Raw genomic sequence first — 24,954 nt, forward strand, 5'->3', positions numbered from 1 at the left:
AAATAAAAGCATGTGCATTGTCATATCAGTTCGATACTCACAGGTCCAAAACGAGGAGCAATGGGGCAACGACAGTCACAGAAAGGGGTGATGGCAGTCACAATCCGAACACAGGCAGCACACACAGTGGCGAAAATCCAGGGAAGAATAAAACAGCAGGGTCCATCCACCAGCAACCATCTCAGTTTCTCTCTCTCTTCACAGACGTCCGTCTCCTTTAATTACATGAACTCTATTGAGCCATAATATCATCACGCTAAATCGTACTGACTTAACGTTAGCCCGTTTTAGCATTGAAAACAACAGTGCTAAAGCTAAGATATACAGACACATTTCAACCTTTAGAATTGGCTCTCCTACAACTGAACCAGAACCCCTCCCCTCCAATCCCCAGTTTGCCTCATCTGCATGCTGAAGTGTCCTTGAATAGAAAAAAAAAGTTCTGCTAATAGACGCACTGTATGAATGTGTGTGAACGACAATGAATGGCAAACTGTAGTGTAAAGCGCTCTGAGTGGTCATCAAGACTAGAAAAGCTCTATATGAATACAAACCATTTACCATCACTTGTCATCCTCTCCCTGTCAGAGGCCGGAGAGAAGTGAGGAAAGGCATGGGCACAATAAAGATAGGCATGCTGCAGATCATTGCAACCAACCTCCACCTACCATGGTAGTCAATAATTACCATCTCTCCTGAAGTACTGTGGTTTCATTTCTGTCCGGGTGTATTTGTCAACGTAAATGAGCTGAAACCAACACCAAGGTTACTGGCAGCACTACTTGCACACAGCAACACAGCCATTCACCCAATCAAGTTTACCTGGGTTTTAGTCAAGGTATATATGCTTCAGTGGGATACAGCTGACAGGCCTAATGGTCAATTTCTTTTGAATTGACCAATTGACCTTAGGAACAAATCATTTAACCAGTACTTCACATACTGCGAAGTAACACTATGAACTTAAAAACATTAGATGCACAAGTTACCATGTAAAATAAACACTATATAAAAAGAAAACAATGGTAGCCTTGTCATAGCACCACATTACACCGCTTACACATATATAAAGTTTTACCTTAAACAGACCATTAGTTTTAGCCATTAATTTTCAACAATATTTTAAGGTATTAAACAGTATAGTAGATTACATACAAATCATTAAAAAAAACAGTAATACAAAATCTGTCTGCAGGCAGAGCATTAATCATTAATCATTAAGGAATGATAAAGGAATGACAAAAGAAATGTAAATATTTTCTTTCCAGTCACTGTGACCTTTGGCCACTGAAATCTAACATATTCATCTTTGAATCAAAGTGGATCAAATAAATTAACTCTTGAGTCCAACTAAATGTGAAATGATTCCCTCAAGGTGTTCCGGAGATACTGTGTCATGTTCACAAAATAATTTGCTTGTGAGGCTACAGTGACATTGACCGTTGACCACCAAAATCTAATCAGGTCACACTTAAGTCCAAGTGAATGATCTGTGCCAAATTTGTAGAAATTCTCTCAAGACGTTCTCGACATATATGACAAGAATGGGAAAAAAATACCTAAAACATATTGACATTGGCTGTCAGGACAGGAAAATAGAAATCTGAAGCTGTGAGATGGTCATTATTTATGAATCATCAAATGGCATTAAAATGACATTAATTATCCCTTCTATGTAGTCTTATGTTTTGCTTTATATGTGGGTTTTAAGATGGGAGATGTTTGTACATAAATTTGCAGAGATAATAGTGTAACTTAAAAGATTACATGAGCTAGTCCATTCATGTGATAGATAACAAACTCTACAGAAACTCAGTCAATTCCCTTGAGTTTCAGTTCGTCTTCAACTCGGCTGAGGTAATCAGGATCTGGGTATCCATAGCTGCAAAGACAATGACAGAAAATAAATGACTTTATATGGACAGTTTCCTATCAATGAAAATCTGTACGCATGATTGGTGGTCATTAGCCCTGTAGCATGCTGCCAGCAAAAACACAAGACTTGTGTACAGATGATTACATTTAGGTCACATGAATAAGTTTCTCTTTTCACAAATACACAGATTATATACATTTTATTATATACATATTTTATATGTGATTTGCGGCTGTGGCTGCAGGGGTAGAGAGGTGGACCTCTAACCAGTAGGTCGGTGGTTCTATCTGCATGCCATACTGTCCTTGGGCAAGATACTGAACCCAGAATTACACACTCATAGAAAAAGTGCTGCCCCTAGATGCAGTGTATGAATGTGTGAATGGGTGAATGGCAATAAATTGTACTGTAAAGCTCTTTGAGTGGTCATCAAGACTAGAAAAGCTCTATATAAATACAGACCAATTACCATTTCTGTCACAGCCCTCTTACTTAGGCTCCGGCCATAATGAACTGATTACAGGGAAGGCCGTTTTGTTCTTGTGAATGTGTCTGAGCAGAGAATCTCCTGCTACGTTGTTTATATGTGGAAAACAAACTGGGGAATGTCTTTGCACATTCTAAGTGACAGTCTTGTGAAAACACCTCCTACTTTTCTCCATCTCTGTTGGTCGTTCGTAGTATTATAAGCAACCAAGTGCGGAGTAGACAATCTACTTCCTGTTCACACTGGCCTGGTGTCATGATAAACGTTTTTGTACCAGTCAGATACAGGCTACTTAACTGTTGTTAAATGTTTAAGATAAAAGTACTTGTTTGACCTATTATTCTATCATTTTATTAATCTACATTATGTCATTAGACCATTTATACTGAAGTAGCTGAGTAAGCAGCAAGTGAAGCTACAGTAAAATACATTATAAACTGTTTTATAAACAGAAATGTTAGATATATTGTGGGAGCTTGTTTCTCTTTGATTTGTGGTGAGTTACTGGATCATTTAAGCTTCTGAGAACTTCAGATGGAAAAAAAAAAAAAAAAAAGCTTTAAACGACGAGAATTATTTTTCAGAAACAAAAAATGTTCAAAACCACTCGTAAAGTCTTTAACAACGTGTTTAACAGCTTGTTATATTGTTTGAAATCTTCATTTTAAAGTAAGCTGTCAAATAAATGCAATGCAGTATAACATACAATATTTCTCTCTGAAATGAACAAGAGTACAATTTTGAAGTAGTGTTAAGTGCTTTTATGTTGTGAAATAAAAAAGAAATATTGACAATGCACGTGCTTTTATTTTATGCTCTTGATTGAGTGAAGTGGCCACTCAGTTTTCAGGCCTCACCGCACCCGAGCATCACTACAGGCCTGCAACTAAGTTTCAAGTTGATCATTTCTGAAGTGGGCCCACATGTGATGTTTGTGAGTTAATTTACAGTTGATAGGAATTGTGTTTGTTTTTATTCAGAGACCTGTGAAAGGTAAAGATTTTATTTAACCAGTGAATTAAAGGGTAAATTGAGAAGTCAAAGGAACAGTTTAAACAATTTAAAGAGACCCTGTATTTTATTTTGTGCATTTATTTTGTTTTGTAAATATTTTACTTCCTGAGAAGAATTCACAGCCTTTTCATTTATTTCCTATTGTAAATAAACACCTGTGAAGGTTTTGACTTTTAAAATACAGTTGTGGTGGTCTTTAATATTAATTAGAGGAATTTAAACAAAAGATAAGATTCGTTTCAAATATTCTTCTGAGATCATATTCATTTTTTTTTGTGTTTACGAACTCAGGCCTAGGAGATCTGGGTTACATAAATATAAGACTTCATTTGTCCAATTGTTTAATAAGGTTTCATTGAAACCCAAGATAACAATTAGCACACATCCAGTGCTCACAGACAAAAATCTATGTCCTTATAAAAATCAATTAATTAGCTTAAACTGTACCTGAGTCTTCACCTGGAACAAAAGTTGTGTTCAAGGATCAATTTTAAAGTAAAAGTAAAATTAAAATAAGTTAATCATTGATTAGGCACTTCCATGCCCTTGGTTTATTATTATTTAGGGTCAAAGAATAACTCAGACTAAAGGTCCCATTCATTTAGATAACATATATAATCATATTCAAACCACTACTTCAGGTGATTTTCAGTTGCATAACCTGTGAGTCACCGCTTTTCCCACACTAGTTGGCTGCCTAATCACTCCTGGCCCTTTGCTACATACATCAGAAGGGGGTTATCTGTAATCAGCATGATCTTTCACAAGATCCATGAGTTTAATTAGCACAAAAAAAAAATGTTGTTAATAATAATAATAGAAAACAGTTCAACATATCTGAAAATAAAATGTACAATTATTTGAAACAATATGAAATTAAGAGCAAAGTATAGTGATAAAAGGCTGTGTAATGTTTTACAGTTTAATATTTAGAAAGTAACAAAATGTCCTTTCAGTTTGTCTGATACAAATACATTGTGTATACATCAATCTCTTGTTCTGATTCTGTTTGATGAGTGCATTTGATGGCTCATCAGATTTTTGGTAAATTGAGTGGATTTATTTTGAGAATACTCGAAGTGCACAGTATGACACTGCACCCCACATTTTCACGGACAGCTTTGGAAAAGTACTAGTTTGCAGCAACGTCACTCACATGAGAAGATACTGTAGCTCTGTGCATCAAACAGTGTCAGGTCTAGGATATGATAAGCTTTGATACCATAAAGACTGGAACTGCAAGCCTAGCTACATAGTGTAAATATATATATTTTTTTTTTAAACTCTCACATTGTCTGATTTACACATTACATACTCTGAGCTGGCTGGTAAACGAGCAGCCAGGAGGATTTAGTTTGTGGTAGTAGTTAGAGCTCTAGACTCTATTAAACGAACAGGACTTTTGAGCACACAGGAAGTGTTTGAGAATTTAGTTCAGTTTGTGATAGATAGATAGATAGATAGATAGATAGGGAACCTCCAGCCTTAAAATAAAAAGTCATAACATTTTTGATCTGTGATAACACACCCTGACAAGCTTGACCAAATCTGAGACAGTCAAAGCCATAGAAAGTCAACTTGGACCCTTGTTCCTGTTTTACCCATTTAGTTTTTTATTTTTCTGCATCATTTGGGCCTCTGTCTGTGAGAGAGAGGAGCCATACAATCACACCTGTTGTTATTCTTTGGATGTTTACATACTGAGTTCTCCTGCAGCTAAGTGCGCTCTCTGACCTCACCCCGTATCTGGTTTTTAATCCCCCTCACTTTTGTATATATATATATATATATATATATTTTTATGACCCCCCACTTCCTAAACCCCCCTTCTCCTCCTCTTCTCTTCCCCCCTCTTCCCCCCCCCCTCTTCTCGTGACCTCACTAGGTAAAAGTTCAAAGTCGTAAAACTGTCACTTTTTGACGAAAGGTGTTAAGTATATCTCTCTCTGAGGAGGTAGAGCATTCAGCTACCAGGCAGACAACTTCTGTGCATTTACAGTTAAACTTAAAACATTCCTTTTTGATAAAGCCTGGCTGGATCAGGTGAGTCCTGAACCATCCCTTAAGCTGCTATAGGTCTCTATAGCATAGAAACTCCCATCATCCACAGAGCACTTCTCTCTGTCTCTCTGCCCCCCCCCCCCATCCCTGTAAGTGAGGGAGTTTTACTCTTCACAGTCACCAAAGTCTGCTCATTGTGGGAACTGTTAGGTTTCTTTATATTAAACAAGATTTGAAGGTCTTGACCTTCTATGTAAAGTTCCTTGAGATAATGTATATTATGATTTGGCGCTATACAAATAAACACTCTCGGACATGGAATATCGTGAATCGTCTCCATAAAAGTGACACTAAAAACTCAAAGTACTCTTCAAATAAAGTTTCTCCAAACGTGTTTGTTATTTTATGTAGTTAGTAACACGATATTCCATGTCCAAGAGTCCATTTCCCCGGATAAGATGGGTTTTATTCGTTATTTACCACTATAAACACACTCTGACCTCTTCGAGCTTTTATTTTGGGACTTCCTGTTACCGGCATTTGAATTTGCATATTAGTTAAATATTTAGTTTCACCCAAAACATTCAGATTTAACATTTAGATTTAACATTTAGATTTAACATTTAGATTTAACATTTAGATTTAGATTCAGATTTAACATTTAGATTTAACATTTAGATTTAACATTTAGATTTAACATTTAGATTTAGATTTATCATTTAGATTTAGATTCAGATTTAACATTTAGTTTTAGATTTAACATTTAGTTTTAGATTTAACATTGAGATTTAACATTTAGATTTAGATTTATTATTTAGATTGCACATTTAGATTTAGATTTAAATTTAACATTTAGATTTAGATTCAACATTTAAGTGTAACTTTTAACATTTGGATTTAAATATTTAAAATATCTCTAAGTTGACAAATATTGTTGTAAATGTGCAAAAAATTGACTCTCAAAAATTCACACAAGTTTTTTAAACATGGTTTGAAGCTAAATGTGACAAAATGTTGCTGTTATTTTCAGCGTGAGCTGCTTAACAAACTGCACCCCGTAAAAGAAGAGTTGAAGTAGCGTACAAAATTGCCGTGGTATTAATGATAAACTAATCGCATGAGGGATCGTCTCAGTTGTTAATTTGGAAAAAGGGAAACTGTAATAAAGTTATTGCATTACCTGAAAGGGACCTGTCTGCCCCTGCTGCCTTCTAGCCGTATAACGTTATTAAAAATTAAAAACAAGAAAGATCTTACCTTTGCACCTTTCCTGCCACACATGGAAAGACAACGCCTCCACGACACACACAAATGAAACTTATCTCTCTCTCACGTGTCTGTGTGTGTGTGTGTGTGCGTCGGGTCAGATCAAGGTGGTCAGCGGGGCCTTTCATGTGACTCCTGCATTTAGAGACGCGGTCTTTCCCTGCGTGGAGTTGGAGAGAGCGAGCGACCTTCGGTGACCACGGACAATGATATTCCGGCTGAAATCTTGATACGGACACACAGGGGATGCAGAGGACGCAAAAAACTACGGAGGAAAAGGGAGGCTGTGAAACAACAAAGACTTATCAAGAAGAGCTATAAGCCGAGTCTTCCCTCCATTGTCATGGGAAACGTGAGATCGCTGGGGAATAAGATGGACGAGCTGACTGCACTGGTCCAAAGTCAGAAGGAGTATCGTGAGTGTAGTTTAATATGCTTTACGGAGACATGGCTGCACCAGGATGTTCCCGACGAAAACACCACCATCAAGGGCTTCCATACTGTGCGCGTGGACAGAGACAGCATTCAGAGCGGTAAGTGCAAAGGAGGGGGTCTTTGCAGGCGACTGAAAGACCGCGTCTCTAAATGCAGGTGTCACATGAAAGGTCCCGCTGATCACCTTGATCTGACCCGAAACACACAGACACGTGAGAGAGAGAGAGAGAGAGATAAGTTTCATTTCTGATGAAAGTGTGTGTCGTGGAGGCGTGGTCTTCCCCTTTGTAGGAGAGGTGTATAGGCTGGTAAGATCTTTTTTGTTTTTTAATTTTTAATAACGTTATATGGATTACATTATAGCGTAACGAGTTGATATGATGCGGAGCTCCCGTGTGTTGTTTTCCAATTGCTGGTGGAAGTGAAGAGGGTTAACCCCGCAGTAAGCAACATCACCTTCGGCCCTGGATGGAACACACCTCTGGCTACGACCGGTGAGCTGAAGCAGGAACGATTAACAAGAGGAAAGTGACTGAAGGAAAGTGTGAAAGACATTCACAGATTCAGACTTTTCGGATCAATAGCAGACTCGCAAGGGGATTCGTATCAAGTTACATTGTGAAACCTTTCAGGTAATGCAATAACTTTATTACAGTTTCCCTTTTTCTAAATGAACAACTGAGACGATCCCTCATGTGATTAGTTTATCATTAATACCACGGTCATTTTATACTCCACTTCAACTCTTCTTTACCCATCTTTCACACTTTACTGCAGTAATTTCCTCCTGTCCTCAACCAGAAATATGTCACGCTATAATGTGATCCGTATAATGTTATTAAAAATGTATAAAACACCCAACACTTGAGAACAAACACAGTTAAGATCTGTTGTTATATAGATAGTATGCTTGAATGTTGTTATATAGTATTGTTTGCAGATGCTATGAATGTGTTGTTAATTTTATGACACTCAGCCCACAGTTATAGGTTGGTGTGTGCATAATATGAAATGGAAAATATTTTCATGAAAGAAAAAAAAACATATTCTTTTTGTACAGTTTACTGAATATATTGTGATACTACTGCTCAATTAATTATTGTTATTATTATCCCATCACCTATTCAATTCAATTCAATTTTATTTGTATAGTGCCAAATCATAATATACATTATCTCAAGACCTTCAAATTTTGTTTGATATAAAGAAACATAACAGTTCCCACAATGAGCAGACTTTGGTGACTGTGAAGAGTAAAAACTCCCTCACTTACAGGGAGAAACCTCTAGCAGAACCAGGCTCAATGTGGACGATCATCTGCCTGGATCATCTGGTATCAGCTCTTACTAGTTAAAATGTAAACAATAACAGTGTAAAGAAGTTATTGATTATCAATGATAGCAGCAACAATTAATATAATAATCAATTAAGTATTGTTGTTAACAATAATAATAATAATAATAGTTGTTCTCCTTCAGTTCTGGAGTCAGAGGTATCTGCAATGAGAGAGAGAAAGAGAGAGAGGGACTATGGGAGAAAAGAGACACGTCAATAACATAGTTTTTGACATTTACTCAAAAAAATAAATGAGTGTGGGGTGGGGGGAGGCAGAGAGACAGAGAGAAGTGGAGAAGTGCTCTGTGGATGATGGGAGTTTCCCCTGCAGTCTAGACCTATAGCAGCTTAAGGGATGGTTCAGGACTCACCTGATCCAGCAAGGCTTTATCAAAAAGGAATGTTTTAAGTTTAACCATAAATGCACAGAAGTTGTCTGCCTGGTAGCTGAATGCTCTACCTCCTGTTCTACTCTTACAGACTCTTGGAACCACAAGAGAGCCTGTGTTTTGGGAATGAAAACACCTACTGTAGATGCTTGAGAGAGAGTCTGAGCCAGGGACAGTAAATATGGTTGAGGTTCCATCAATAAGGTGAGTAATAAAAAATGTGATACCTTACAATATACTGTGATGTTAACTGTGTTCTGAGAATGTTTTTGAAATCTGTGGGGATTTATGTAGATAACATTTATTTGACAACTTGTACCATTTCTATTTGGGGGGGCAATTTCACGGCTATGCTCAGTATTAAATTCTAAATCCACATTAAAAAATGGAGGAGTAAAAAAATATGAAAAGATGAGGAGGGAGGTTGATTTTCATGTGATTTTTATTGTGTTGTAGACTGGTTTGTTTTAAATGTCCCCCAGGCAAAATGGAACATGCGTAACTTGTAGTGACTACAGTATCAGTATAGTGCCTGGAAAAGATAATTTTGGATACATGCCTCGAGCTGCAACTGACAACTGACACAGAAAGTAATGCATGTAAGACACATTGTCATCATCCACAGGGTCTCCTCCTGTGTCCTTTCACCTCCCCTCTATAATGTGTATACTGATGACTGCCGCAGCTGGCATGACAACAGATTACTTTTCAAATTTGCTGATGACTCTGTGACAGTCAGTCTCCTCCATGCAGATGAGAACAACCATGGTCCCATTGTGGATTGTGAATCTGTATTGGTGTGACTGCATTTTTACTACTAAATGTGACAAAAACCAAGGACATAAGTTTTAGGCATCAGTCCTCAAACTCTTAGAATACTATCATCAAGGGACATGTGGTAGACTTTGTAGAGAACTACAAGTACCTTGGGATGATTATTAACTATGATCTCTCTGATGTTCCTGATGATGGCTGTTTGTATTACAGATAGCAAGTGGCTGATCCCTTATTCAGTAGAACATGTACTTGTACAATGTAACTTGTACAATGCTCAATGATATAGATATCCATTTCAAATTTCTGCAACATACTTTGTAATTGTATCCATAATTAATTATGAAAATAAATCCAGTTTATGATTTGTGATATATGACAATTTGATTCTGACTGATTATAATTCAAGGTCAGCTTTAATTTGCCTCAATTCAAGATACTTTAAATTAAGTTTAAAGTGAGAATGTCATCGTAGAAATCCTGAACTTGAATTGTGACTAATGAAGCATTGTGTTAGTTCATGCAGAACACAGAGTCATATGCTCAGCTACCGATAGGTTTATGGGTGCTCGTCAGTCACGAACCAATCACAGCCCATTCTCTCACCAAAGTGGCCTCTTTAAAAACGACCTCATCCTCACTGATCCCTGCTCAGCTCGAACACTTTTAGCACTGTAATGGAAATGTTACATTTGTGTATGTATAATTGCATGAGCAAAGATATATGTGGAAGACTGACCAAATGGTTGACCAAATTGTTAATCGAAAAGGGCAACTTTAAGGTTTACGATGGTGGCTTACTGACTGACTCCCAGCAGACCTCAGTTTACACACTGTCTCCTTCCATTAGACAGACAATCCCCATTCCCGCAGCTTGTCAATATTATTCAAAGGTTTATTGTAAAGTTGTTTAATGTTGTCAATAGATATTTAAGGACCCGTGACTTGCCAATTCATTTACATGAAATACTAAGATGACCACATCCTCTCTTAGAGGATGCAGGCTTATGCTCCTGGTAAATATGCCATAAGTAACAAGTTTGCAAAACAGGAAGTGCTGGATGACGCCCAGCCTCACAGGCCTTTGTCTTTGACATTTCCTCAATAGAATAAGAGAAGAAATTTGAATATCCTTTTATCTTTCAACAACATAAAAAGAGAGGATGGCACAGTGTTAAATAAACATCTGCCCCCAGCTGGTAAATTTAAAGAGAACAATTAATCCTGATGACTTTGTGAGAATTATGGTGTTAGGTATCGATCTTCACATTTTATCGGAGGTGATCATTTTTGTCAGTGAATAATTACTTAAGAAAGAGTAATTGTTTTCTTATTGTCTTGAACTCTCCCTCAGCTCTCTCTCTCTTTCCAATTCATGTCCATCACTGTGGTGTAAAGGCAATTTCATTATTAACTGAACATAATAACAAATCCATGTTGCTGTTTAAACTCTGCAATAAATCTGCAGAAAGAGCATGGCCAGTGTAGTTCATTATGAAACCTTTCACTGAACTTCTCATCTCGGGACAGTAGCTCAGGTTGTCACTGCATATTTACACATTACACTGTGTTACTCAGAGGTGGCAAAGGTACTCACATTCTTTACTAAAGTAGAAATACAGATACTTGAGTAAAAAAAGACTCTGGTAAAAGTAAAAGTACTGATACAACTCCTTAACTCAAGTACAGGCTCTGAAATGTTCTCAAGTATATGAGTAAAAAGTAAAAATGAATTTTTAACTTCAATGATACACAATGCTTTTTCTAGGATATAGGATAGTTTTCCTCTTTTGGTATCAACCTACACAGAACTGGTACTGAGAAAAAAAATCACTGGACACACATCTAGTTTTGCTGCCAAATTTCAGACAGAATAATAAAGACTACAGGGAATAAATGGATGTGGAATGTGTTCGGGTTGATTAAGTCCCTGCCCTTTGTACACACCACCTGTCACTACCATAGATTGGATGGTTTAGTGAGGTCCTCTCTGTGTTGATGTGTTTTCTTATGTCGTGTTGTCATCCGTGGAGGTTGAAACAAGTAACGAGCCAGTTTTGAGAATTTAAGGAGTAGATACCTGAAAAATCTACTTAAGTACAGTAATGAAATATTTGTACTTTGTTACTTCCCACCTCTGGTTTTACTCATTTGATAAACTGATAGATGGATGAGACACATTGGCTGTGAAAGGATATTCACTCTAAAGACCATTTGGAGAAACTTTCTAAAGCATTATTCAGATTCAGAAAATAAAAGTAGTCTGCAATTGGTTGATTATAGTAACAGGGACTTAAGGGATGTAAAGTGTCCCAGAAAGAGTTGTTGTTGGATTTGTCTGTACTGTATATTGTGATAAATACCTCTATTGTGTTGGGGGGGGAAGCAGAACCCTCAGAACCCAAACACACTTTGGCCCAATGGGCTGCAGTTGAAAAGGACTGCTGAAGATTATACACTGAAAATAAAAGGAAAATAAATCTCAGGTGGATCCAACAGTGTTTGACACCCAGATATACTGTATGGCTGCACCTCCCCCTTACCACTTTTTACACTTTGCACTTTTCCGTGTTGCATCTTCATTATAGCCCCTTGATAACATACCTCAAAATTTGAATAGAAGAAGAAAAAGAAGAATTACTTTTATTGTCATGAATACACTCTGTCACACTGTGAATTTCATTTTATTTTCATTTTATTTTATTTTATTTATTCATTTATTTTTTCTTATACAACTTATAGGTCCATTGTCTGTCTGTATATGTTGTTTCCATTGTTGTTGTTTGTTTGCACTATTTGTTGTTTGTTATAAGTTGTGTGTTATATATTACTTGCACATTTGGAGTATGGGGAAACGCAATTTGAATCCTCTGTGACCTGTTGCATTGTTTGGTTGACAATAAAGTTCACTGAGACTAAGACTAAAGAAGCAATGGAACACAGAGCCAAGTGAATGCTTGATTGCTGCACTGAAGTCAGTACTATAAAGGTAAGATTTTTTGGGGGGAGAAATTGAAATAGAATTACATAATTCACCAGGGTCTGGGAGCATTAAGCTTTTCTCTGGTATTTAAATTTAATCTCACCCATCAACACAGATCACTAAACTCTGCTGTTGTTGCTTTTCTTGACATGTGTGCGTGTGCAGGTATGTGTGCATGTGTTCCTGAAGCTTTATCCTGTGTAAACAGTTGGTGGACTCATTTAGTCATTTGGATTCAGTCCTTCCCTTCGGAGTGTTCCTTGGTATTCAAGCCACGGTGAAGTGTAATACAGCCAGGCCCCTCACTGCCAGGGGTGGGGGGGGCTTGTGGGACTAGAAGGATAATGGGGCAGGGGGAGGAGCTCTGGCAAAGTGCCACATGTGCCAACTCCATGGGAAGAAAAACTGCCGTCTACATTAAACAACCACTGTCTCTGCTTTGAAATTTGCTACAAATCATTGACAGTCCTTCCTAATCATCTCACAAAGCTATAGTGTTGTACATGCATTCCAACCTTCCTGCTGCTAGTTTCACTTGATTTAATCTGCATGTGAAACTGAATTTGCAGAGATTTTATTACAGTTACATTGTTGAACAGGTTACCGTGTGTGGTGAAGTAATGTAGTAGTAAGACTGATTTGAAAAGGCTGGCCACCCTGTACATATGAGAGCAAAGACAAACAACAGAGGGCTTCCCTTTCAGTAACGTGGAATATTAACTGTGGTTAACACAGTATAAACCTCTCTATTAACATACCACAGTCCAAACTCACTCTCAGTGTCTCTGTATGTCTGGAAGCATAACTCTAAACCACTCAGTCTATGAATAGACCTCCAGATCACCCACTTGAGCTCTTAGTGGAAGTCCTGACTAATGTCCTCTGCAGAGACATGATGATGCCATCGACCTGGTCAGAGCTTGTAAGCTTCTAGAATATTTAGGTTCTCTCACGCTGTAGTAAGGGTTGTATGGTCAACATACCATCGGGAAGCATGTCATCCATTCCATTCCCACTATGACGACACTGAACCTACTATACCTCTCGGTTTGAGTCACATTACCAACATCTTTGTGTCGGTTGAACATTGACCAACCAAATTAAAATTTTTATAAATCTGTCATGAAACATATTCACCACCTGTTACATCTTTTTAAAACTTCTTGTGGTAATTAAAATAATAAGCAAATATATAAATATTGAGCCAAATGAAAAACTCATTTTGAGATAAATAAGTCTAATGAATTATTTTGCATACAATAAATACTGGGGGGAAACTATTGTGTTGTTTATCACAAACCACCTTTTTTTAAAAAAAACCTGGATTTGTTTTTTTAAACAGTGGAATATAATAGCATCTGATATGTTCCTGGTCGAACTCAAGTGTAATAGTTTCGTCAACTTGGAAAATACATATGATTGAATTATTAACATTTGGAAACTTAATTCAATCACAAGATTGAATCATGTTATTGAACATTACACCGCAACAGTGTCACTAAAAATAACAAGTCAACCATTACAAGGTTGCAATATGTAAGTTTTTGCATGTGCCTGATTATTTGATCTCTTTTGTCTGTGAGGGTTGTAGAGCAGCGTGGAATGAATGTTGAACTGTTGAATACTGAAGAAGAGTTCAGGTGTTGGTAGCAGAAATATTCACAGAAACCACTGCGACTCAGGTGGACTATTGTAACGTTGGCCTATAAACTGTCTCTCACCTTCACAGAACAAGAAAACTTGTTATATCAGGCCTTTTGTGTTGAGGTAATAGAAGCCCTTGATTTGGAGCATGCATTGTAATTTGAGGACTTTGTTGCAACAATGGTTTTTCTGAAATCAGCCTCAGTTACTTACTTGGAATTTGTTACAGATGTTCCATGTTTCTTTCTTTCACTTGATTTCAAAGAATCTGCCAGGTGAAGTGAGAGAATGAATGAATGAATAGAGCTGATTTCATAGCTGTGATTGGTTGGTGTCCAATAATTATATGCTGACTGACCAAAACGTCGAAATAATAATAACAACAACAATAACAACAACAACAATAATAATAATAATAACAACAATAATATGAATAACAATAATAACTAATAATACATCAGTAAGGTTGATTACGTGGCGGATGACCTCAGCAGGACAGCATGCTGTATAGTAATTTGCAATACTGTGGCTGTGTCAGTCTGGTGACGCTCCATATTTGGCTATGCCCCGCTTGTTGCTAAAACCACTGGTTTCCAGCAAGAGAGTCAGACGATCGACAGACTGCACAGGGTACTCGCTCAGTAGCAGCACAGACACAGAACAGAACCTTTAGGAATACATCAGAGGAGATGATGTCAGTCACAGCAGCTCTCGTCTCTACACTCTTCTTTCTCTCCACACGCTCCGCCTCAGGTGAGTCCACGCTGCTCGCCCTTCATTCCACGCGTTCTCTCAAATGACCTTAAAGTCAAATTGTAGTAGCGCGACATATGATATGTACATACAATATCAAATACTATGATTCTCTGTGTGGAGCAGTTTGTTTTGTAGTATTGTGAGTGTGAAAATGTAAATGTATAGCAAATGTAAAGTTGGATTCACATGAACAGATCTACATGAACAGGTCACTGGAGGAGCAGCATACAGTCATTCATTTAGTGTTTATGTTTAGATTTCCGGCACACATAGAAATACTCTTTACAGTTTTCATGTCTTATAGAGTTTTCAGTACAAGTCACTACACACTTTGTAGGATTAATATTTGAAAAAAAATGTTTGAACACCAGTGGACACTCGTGCTTTATAGGCTGTAAATCACATTTAAGAATTTAAGATTACCTGTAACAATTTAATGTTGAGGTATTTGTTAGTACCTAAAACATTATGTAACATGAGGGGGGGGGGGGGGACTGCTGTTTCTTCTCAGTATTTGCTCATACTGCGAAGAAACAGCAATGACTTACCACACTGTATATAGCTGTTGTTAATAAGAAATGACTGAATGACTGATCTGACTCAGGTAAGGTAAGGTAACAGACTGCTGATATAAAAACAGCCCTTCTCTTATGTTCTTTGGGCGCCACACTTTCTACTGCTGCTTTGTAATCATAAAAACCACACATTTGTGGTTGTGACAGAACAGTCAGTCCAATAAAATATAGGACCAAGGATATTTTACACTGACAATCGCAACGTGCTCTATTCACAACATTAACATTATCTTATCTCACTGACAAAGTGCTGTATCTGAACTTGTGGCTTTTTTAATTTTTTCTGGTCCACAGTGCCTCATTTGTGCAAAGCTTTTTTCTCTCTAATGAATGTGTGTAGTCCTACATATTGTGACGGGCCTCAATTAAGGTGTTAAGTGTTTATTACTTAAAAGTGTAGTTTAGTGTTAAATAGTGTTCAGTGTGTAGAATTTTGTGATATCTAGTGTTGAAATTGCATTTTGCAACTGATTACCCCTCACCTCACGCTCTCTTTCCAAACATGAAAAAGAAACTGAAGCAGCCTTTAATTGTCATGAAAACTCAAAAGGTGTTTAGTTTGTTCAGTCTGGACTAATGTAAAAAACATAGTGGCCTCTGTAGAGAGGGTCCCCTCGAAGTATTTAAATTTAAAGGGCCTTTTCTGGGGTAAGGAAACTACAATTCATACAATTTAGATGAAATAAACTAGTGAAAACATTATGAGAATTATTCAACATTAAATAATAGTTCCCTTTCACTTAAATCTTACACACTGGGCCTTTAATAGTTTAAAACTTATGGCACTAAGGCCCTATCACTGTGTGACAGTCCCCTGTACAGCTCACCTATGGAAATTACTTGTATAAGTTAATAAAGTATATAAAACACCTTTGGTGTATTGTTTTCTTTCATAATGACAGGAGTCAACATTTGTGTGTCACTATAACCTTCATTTAAATCATGTTAGTATAGTATCTTACACAAATTGTCTCATTTTCCAGGCTCCTATCCCCAAGCACAAAATTGGAAATCAACCAACTTTAAAACCATTTTGTCCTGGGAACCAAAACCATCAGCCACTTACAGCTACACTGTGGAGTACTCTACGTAAGTACCTGCATCCGAACCCTCACCCTTTAACTCTTTTAACAAATGGCATTTAATTCCCAGAAACATTCATCTTGTCAGTGTGTCCACGGAAAGCAAATGCCCTCACACTTTCCCGCTATGTGACCTTGCAGGAATGAGTCTTTCCATTATTGATTCAGTAAAAGCTTTTACTGGAATGTATATTTTAGGCCAGAGCTCTTTAAATAGTAAGATAACTAAAAGACAATTGACCTTTGTGATTCAATAAGAGAAAAATGAAAGAGGCAAGAGCAATGTCAACAATCAAATAGAATTAACAAATGCCAACAGCTGCAAACAGCTCTTTCAGCTCATTGTTCCACAGTATATTCACATCAATGTTATTTTGCACAGATAATAAATTATTTATTTCTGACTGTATGCGTTATAAATGATACCCAGACTAGACAGACTTAAGACCTAATTTATTGCTCATCTGGTGTCTATTATAGACTAAATAAGACTATTTTCATCCATCATTCATGTCCATATGAAACTTGTCAAATTTTACAGGGTTTCAGGGAACAATCAGAGGACTCCTCACTGTATCCAGACCAAAGAAACAGTGTGTGATCTGTCCAGCTCTCTGACTGACCTGAACGCCTACTACACAGCTGACGTCCTGTCCGAAACCCCGAGGGGGCCACCACTGACCTCATTGAGTCCCCTCACACCAGCACACCACGGTTCTGCCCCTACAAAGACAGTACGTTCTTCTGCTACACTCGTGAAGACTTTTTTCTAATTGACAAAATGTGTTGGAAATAACAGCTGTTAAATTGTCCCAGAGCCCGTCAGGGCTCCGGTCCTTCCCAATGACCTCTTGTTGCAGCTCAGCTCTGTCTTTCTCAACCTGCTTTCTGACATGCACCAAACTCAGCAGTTCCTCAGTATATTTGCCAGAGGAGGTGCATGTGTGAATGCAAATGTCCAAGTGAGACGCTCCCCAGTTTTTGCAGACTTTCTCCTCCTGGCCTCCTAGTATAATGTCCGTAGAATTTCAGGAGAATTCTACGGAAGTGTATTGCATTCACTTGAAAAAAAAAAAAAACAGTTTTTTCTGAGTAATTTATTTTTTGGTTTGTTTTTTTGAATATTTTTTTCTGTTTTTCTGAATATTTTTTTCTGTTTTTCTGACAATTTTTTTTCTTCTGTTTTTCACAGTAATTCTTATCTGTTTTTCGGAGTAGTTTTTTTTCTGAATTTCTGAATTATCGAGATACTTCGAACTCCCTCGGAACCTCCAACCTGCAAGTGACTCCCATGGACCTATGGTGACTCCTGCCCGCACATACATGCCCCATCTCAGCAGATCTGAATAGGCTTTCCTTCTGAGCAACCGCAAAGTCCTCAGGTGCCTGCGTAGATTCGACAAACTAATGATAATACCATCTATATGACTTAAAGACAGGACTATCTCCCAGTGTCTTAAACCCAGATCAAAGTAAAACTTGATTAAACTAAACAAGCAGGTCATGTTTGTTTCCATTACATCTAGCTCTCAATAAAGGAATGAAAGCGTCTATTGTTTCAAATGCTCTCTGAACGCAGAAAAAAAAAAATAGTCCGAAAAACAGAAGAAAAATTACTCCAAAAAATGAAAAAAAAAAGTGAGAAAAACTGAAAAAAATATTGATTTAGACATGCATTGTAAACAGAGTTTTTTTTTTTTTTCAAGTGAATGCAATGCGCTTCCGTTCAATGTGAAAGCACTGTGAGAGAGAGTGTTTGTGTGTGTGTTGCTGTTGTGAACATGTCTGTGCAGAGAACCTCCTGTTGTTTTGTGCATGTTTGAAAGTCAGACTATGGGTAAACTCTGTAGCCAATACTGCTCACTTTACCTGTCATATCTAAAAATGGCTTCAGCGTTGTCAATGCTCACAATTTTTTGGCCTCTAACATAATTAAAATGGTAACTTCCATGAGAGATTGTTGAGTTTTATCAGCAGAGTGGTGCTGCTGACGATGCGTAGGAAGGAGTCTGTCGACTTCTCTCATTTAAGGACATTTATTTAGGAACAATGAAATGTGGCCATCTGCCAGTTGGGTTGAGCGCGGACTGACTGGAATATGAAAGGTCACGCATAAAAATGTCCATGTACGGGAAGTCGATTAGGTCACATACAATACATGAACATTCATCACATTAATTATTGTGTGTGCTCTTGCGCCCTCTTGTGTCGCTAAGAGTAAACAACATTTACAGTCATATAACCTGAGAACATAAGAAATAGGCTTACATTTTAACAGTCATACAGTGGTGTACACGCACAGGTGACAGTCTCCCTCCCTTCTCCACAGCTGAGATAGGCAAACCTGACTTCAAGCTGGAGGTGATTGAAAGCCAAAAGAAAACCACCCTGTATGTGACTGACCCACTCACCGCCCTGTTTAAAGATGGCCACCAGCTGAACATCAGGGACATCTTTGCTGACCAGCTGCACTATAAAGTCACCTATCGGAAAAACAAAAGCACTGGAAAGGTGAGTAAAAGGAGACATCACGATATCGGTCTCAAACAGGCATACATTTTTACTCATTACAAACTGCATGTTTTCCATTCTGTGTTTTCTGCAGAAAGTCCACATCTCTAAGACCAATTTAATAGAACTGACTGATCTGGACTTGCCTGTATGTCAGATGCGTCAGTGGAGAGCAACACACACAGCAGTAGTCTAGTCCTGACACTGAAGTTTTGGTGGCATTTACTTTTCATTGGTATTCTGTGTGAACTTACACACCAAATAAGACATTGTGAAGTATTTTTGCTCAAAACCAAGCATGCAGTTAAAATCTCTATAGCTTCTTGATGTCAACAGTGTTATATTCTACATGAATAGACTGGAGCATCTAAATGGAATTGAAATGAAAGTTGTGCGAAAGGATGGAAACAGGATGTATCCCTATATACCCTGTTTTATTCGTGGCAAAGCAAAGAATCAGTTAAAGCCGGATCTGACAGGACACTGGGTGTATTGCTGTGTGTGTGTGTGTGGGTGTAGCTGAAAAAAAAGCAGTCAATCGCAATGTCCCTTCTCGGGTTAAATAAAATGGTTGGCTGGTCTGGGAGTATGTCTAGATATACCACATGGCTCTCTTCAAAAGATGCAAGCATCATATGCAAATCAAAACTCGTAATTTAGTCATCTAAACATGGCACTGGTTTTTGTTAGGTTGCTACGCATGGGTCCTTTATCTAAAACTCTCTAAGTTTTACATTAACTGGAGCTGGGGACCATCAGTGAAGTAGAGGTAGCTGGCCACTGCCTCATATAATAATAGCCATGCTCATCCTGCCATTCAGATGAGTTTTGATTTCTGTAGCATTAATTTGATCTTGTTTTGGTCTGGAATTCAGTTCCTGTCAGCCTTATCAGTTGAATTTCTTTTTTGTTTTAGTTCTTTATAAATTACTTTTTGTTAGAAAAATCTGATCCATCATGTGTCTTCCCTTATTTAGTGCCAGATGACTCTGATGCGCCAAACCAAGTTATAAATTGCCTGTGAAAATAAAACTGAAAATCTTGTAATTGGTACTGATGTTCAAGGACAAAAGATTATCAGCAAAGTTGGAGCAGCAAAACAAATCAAAAATAAAGAACCTGGGTGTTACTCAGGACTAGATTTTAATCCACACATAAACAATGTCACAAAGATTGCCTTTTATCATTTAAGAAACATTGCAAGAGTAAGACTGTTCCTCACTTTGGAAACTGCCAAAAGTTGATTCATGCTTTTATACTTTCTCGCCTGGACTACTGTAATGCACTATATTCAGGTTTACCGAAAAAATCCATCGATCGCCTACAGCTTTTGCAAAATCCAGCAGCCATGGTTTTAATGAGAAATAGGAAAAGATTCCATATTACTTTTATTTTAGTGTCTTTACACTGGCTTCTAGCATCACTGAGGATTGATTTTAAAATTATTTTACTTGTTTTTAATTCTCTTAATGGTACAGCACCGTCATACATCTCTGACTGTTTATCGGAATATGTTACGAATCATTCCCTCAGGTCGTCTACAGCGGGCTTGCTCAATGTCCCCAAAACAAACTATAAAAGGTTTGGGGAAGCAGCAGGAAAGCTGTCTCAAAAGCCATCCTCCTGGGAAAGTAGATACAGTAAACACAAAGATCGATGTCATGAAGAAAAGCAGGAACTTGAAAGGTGCATAAAAATATCAAAAGAAATAGAGAAAACAACAACAATTTTCTTCTACAACTCCCAACATGCACTGAACTGTGCCTGTGGCCCCATATTTTTATCATATTACTTCATGTAACTAAAGTCCATTGTTTGTGCTTCCATCTCTCTATCTCTCTCCCTCTCTCTCCAAATTTCACTACTAATACTACCACCATATTATGATTATGATGATGATGATAAACTGTTATTATTAATAATATAATTGCATCTCAATGTATCACTATTCATTATATTTATATTTTTATGACAACAGTCTCTCTCTGTCTCTCTCTCTCTCTTCTCTCCCCTCTTATCCACTCATCTCTCCTCTCCTCCATTATTCTCCTCTAGTCAAGGCAGATGGGCGCCCACACTGATTCCAGAAACTTTTTTTTTTGATAAGTCTGTTTATTGAGCATTAGCGATACAAATTGAAGACATAAAAGAGATACTAAACAATGCTCACATTTTTCCCAGTTTTACAATTTACAGTACCCCCCACCCCCCCTCCCACGCACCCACCCACACCTCATACCCCTGTAGAGGTCCCACCCCTACCTGTCTCTAGGTGAAGTGAAAAAAAAAGAGAAAAGTAAAAAAGTAATGATTCCAGAAACTTGTTGTCGTCACTCACTCATAGTAAACTCACTTGAATACTATAATAATAATAATAATATTGATACTACTACTACTACTACTAGTAATACACTTTATTCATATAGCACTTTAAAAAAACGGAAGTGCTTTGACTGAAAAGCAAGCAAAGTAAATAAAAACTTGAACAAATAAAAGCAGTAATATGACAATCAAATATTAATTTGGTCCAATTTTGAGTGAAAATGGCAGAGCAGATGTTTTGGTTGCAAACCTAACAATGCTCTACTTGGCTCTACTATTGCTCTACTACTTACTTGTATGCAAGTAGAGCTATAATTCATCCTGCACATTGAGGCCTCCATCATGAAATACAATGCACAACAAAAGACATAAAACAGTTTATATTTTGTTACATGTGTAAAACATTACATACAGTACAAAATACTATGAATATACACATTTCACTTAATAGTAACATGCCATCTCCCAAAGATATCAGTAATCATATCTTCAGTTTTAGAGCATTCCATTACTTCTGACTATACGTTTTGGCAGCTCTGTGCGGTAAACATTTCCCATTAGTCTGCATGAAGGTGACTGTCATCTTATGCTCAGTGACCTGGAAGTAAGCCACGCCTCCTATTGTGTGATTGACAGGACTGGAGTAGAGCTGCCAGGACTGAGGAACACTGTCCTTGTGAGTGGTGTCAGGATCGCTGACCACCCCACTCCCACTGACTATATATGAGCTCCCATCATCCTCTCTGATGAACTGTTAAAAATACAGAGACAGATATTTCAGTGGATAAGATGCATGGTGCTAAAAAGGGAAAATTTTTATTAAGAGCACCTGCTAAAATGCAAAAATTAGACTTTTTTTCTTTTAATTTTTTCTTTGCCCAAACAACACCTAGCATAATATAAGGAGATTCACTTGGGGGTTGGGGGTTTACAGATAGCAAGTGGCTGATCCCTTATTCAGTAGAACATGTACTTGTACAATGTAACTTGTACAATGCTCAATTATATAGATATCCATTTCAGATTTCTGCAACATACTTTGTAATTTTATCCATAATTAATTATGAAAATAAATCCAGTTTATGATTTGTGATATATGACAATTTGATTGTGACTGATCATAATTCAAGGTCAGCTTTATTTGCCTCAATTCAAGATACTTTAAATGAGGTTTAAAGTGAGAATGTCATCGTAGAAATCCTGAACTTGAATTGTGACTAATGAAGCATTGTGTTAGTTCATGCAGGACACAGAGTCATGTGCTCAGCTACCGATAGGTTTATGGGTGCTCGTCAGTCACCCACCAATCACAGCCCATTCTCTCACCAAAGTGGTCTCTTTAAATACGACCTCATCCTCACTGATCCCTGCTCAGCTCTAACACTTTTAGCACTGTAATGGAAATGTTACATTTTTGTATGTATAATTGCATGAGCAAAGATGTATGTGGAGGATTGACCAAATGGTTGACCAAATTGTTAATCGAAAAGGGCAACTTTAAGGTTTACGATGGTGGCTTAAGAGACTTGAGTTTTATGGCCTTGAGAAACCACAACTTTATGGTATCTTTTAGTATCTCTGATTGGGATCAAACAACTGGGTTCTCACAGGGGGGGTCATCCACAGAACATGTAAACAAAAGGACAGGATGTCTCCTCCACTGAGTGAAACTACAGAAGGGTAATATATACCTTTGCATGCTTAGTGGGAGGGGGCTGTGAGTTATAAGAACATAGATTCTCCTATGTTCTTTGCTCATTTGTGCATGTCAATCAGGTGATGTGTATTAATGAGTCCATCTGCAGATGCTGAATTAAACTTACAGAAAGAAGTGTTTGACTTACATTACATTTATCATGTTGCGGGTAATTTTGACCCGTATTGTGTAAATCCACTCAAAACAGTCAAAGATGAAGTTAAACCAATAAGAACTTAATTTTAGATTAAACAAACATTTATAAGAGATGAGAAGAAGAGATATTCAATTCCAACAATATATTAAAGAGCTCCTGATTTCAATTTTTCCCAATTCACAAACCTTTTTTTTTCATTTAACTTGCCCCATTATTTCCCGATTTTCAATGTTCAACATTTTCAGTGTTCCCCACATGATGGACAGAATGTGACTGTGTGCTTTCTGCAGATGTACCACTTGCACCTCACACAACAGGTACTTGTTTTACTGTCATCTCGGGAGGGACAGACTTGGCATCTTTTGCGTTTCTTTGCACCTGTATCCAAAGGATCCATTGTGGGTTGGTCAGATGCCCTGCCCTGGACCTTTGCGGTGACAGCTGCAGCTGCTGGGTATCGAGCTGGCCTGGCCCGGTTCTGGATCTTGGGAGTGACGAGTGCTTTGCCTAGTTCTTCCAGGAAAAGTCGACGTCGGTACAGTTTGCTGGCATTCCACTGCTGTTGCTATGACTTTGTCAAGATTGTCAACTCAATTGTTGTAACCAATTGGAGTTGTAATCCAGGATAATTTGCTGCTTCATGTCCTCTCTTGTGCTCAGAGATTCATCTTTGTGCATTGTGCTCATCACAAGAACATTCTTGTTTCTCTTTGGGTAGTAAGAAACAAGTGTTGTTTTGTCAAGAATTATCTTCTCTATGGGTTTGGATATGTAGAGCTGAAATGCTGATTCAATATCATCAACTCTTGCGACAGCAAATCTTGTCGGACCAGGAGTCATTTTGATGACATTAGAAGATGACAATCTGTCTCTGCATTGGTGTGGTGATGTTGATCATTTTATTTTACCATCTTTAGATGTACATGTCCCCTCTGTGGATGACAATTGTTGCGTTTCTTGGTTTTCATCTGATGAAGGGACACCGGCAGAATCCTCCTCTGAATCCTCCTCATCGTGGGAAAATTGACAATCTGGATCATCAATAGCATTGTCCTCTGTTTCTGAAATCTCTTCCTCTACATTACTTTCCCAGTTCATAAGCTGCGATAAAACTTCTTCAGCTGTAAATCATCTGGAGCTCATTTTTGTTGTATTTCTCAAAGAAAGGGCATGGAAACAGTGACAAGGAAAGGGGAGAGGAAGTCTCTCTTCCACACACACCTGGTTCTGAATGGCTATTCAGAGGCAATCAAATTAAAGTTTATCAAAGAGACATGTTTATTTTTGATTTTAACAGCTACTTTGTGTCCGGGTCAAAATGACCCGCAACATTATCTTTGTATACAAACTCAGTGCAGACACTCCACAACACATCTAAGTGTCCAGATTTTACACAGCAGTTCATGACACTAGATGAGGAAAAGTCATACAATTTCATGAAAAAAAAATAAGGATAACCTACACTTTGGTCAATGCAAAAATTGAAATGGGTCAAATTGACCCTTAACATAACATAAGGGTTAAATGGTTAATATCTGAAACTATAATAGTTCAACTGAATTGTAGAAATCTAATGTTATTTTAATGGTACCATTACCTGTCTTGACATGTACTGTAGATGCTTGAGAGAGTGTCTGAGCCAGGGACAGTA

General features: G+C 37.7%; 1 pseudogene; it reads left to right on the top strand.

The window, feature by feature from the left end:
- The first annotated feature begins 12,521 nt into the window (after positions 1-12,521).
- On the top strand, positions 12,522-19,922 carry LOC138411817 (tissue factor-like; annotated as a pseudogene).
- The last annotated feature ends 5,032 nt before the right edge of the window (positions 19,923-24,954 follow it).

This window comes from Paralichthys olivaceus, chromosome 10, assembly GCF_024713975.1.
Source record: "Paralichthys olivaceus isolate ysfri-2021 chromosome 10, ASM2471397v2, whole genome shotgun sequence".
Lineage (NCBI taxonomy): Eukaryota > Metazoa > Chordata > Actinopteri > Pleuronectiformes > Paralichthyidae > Paralichthys > Paralichthys olivaceus.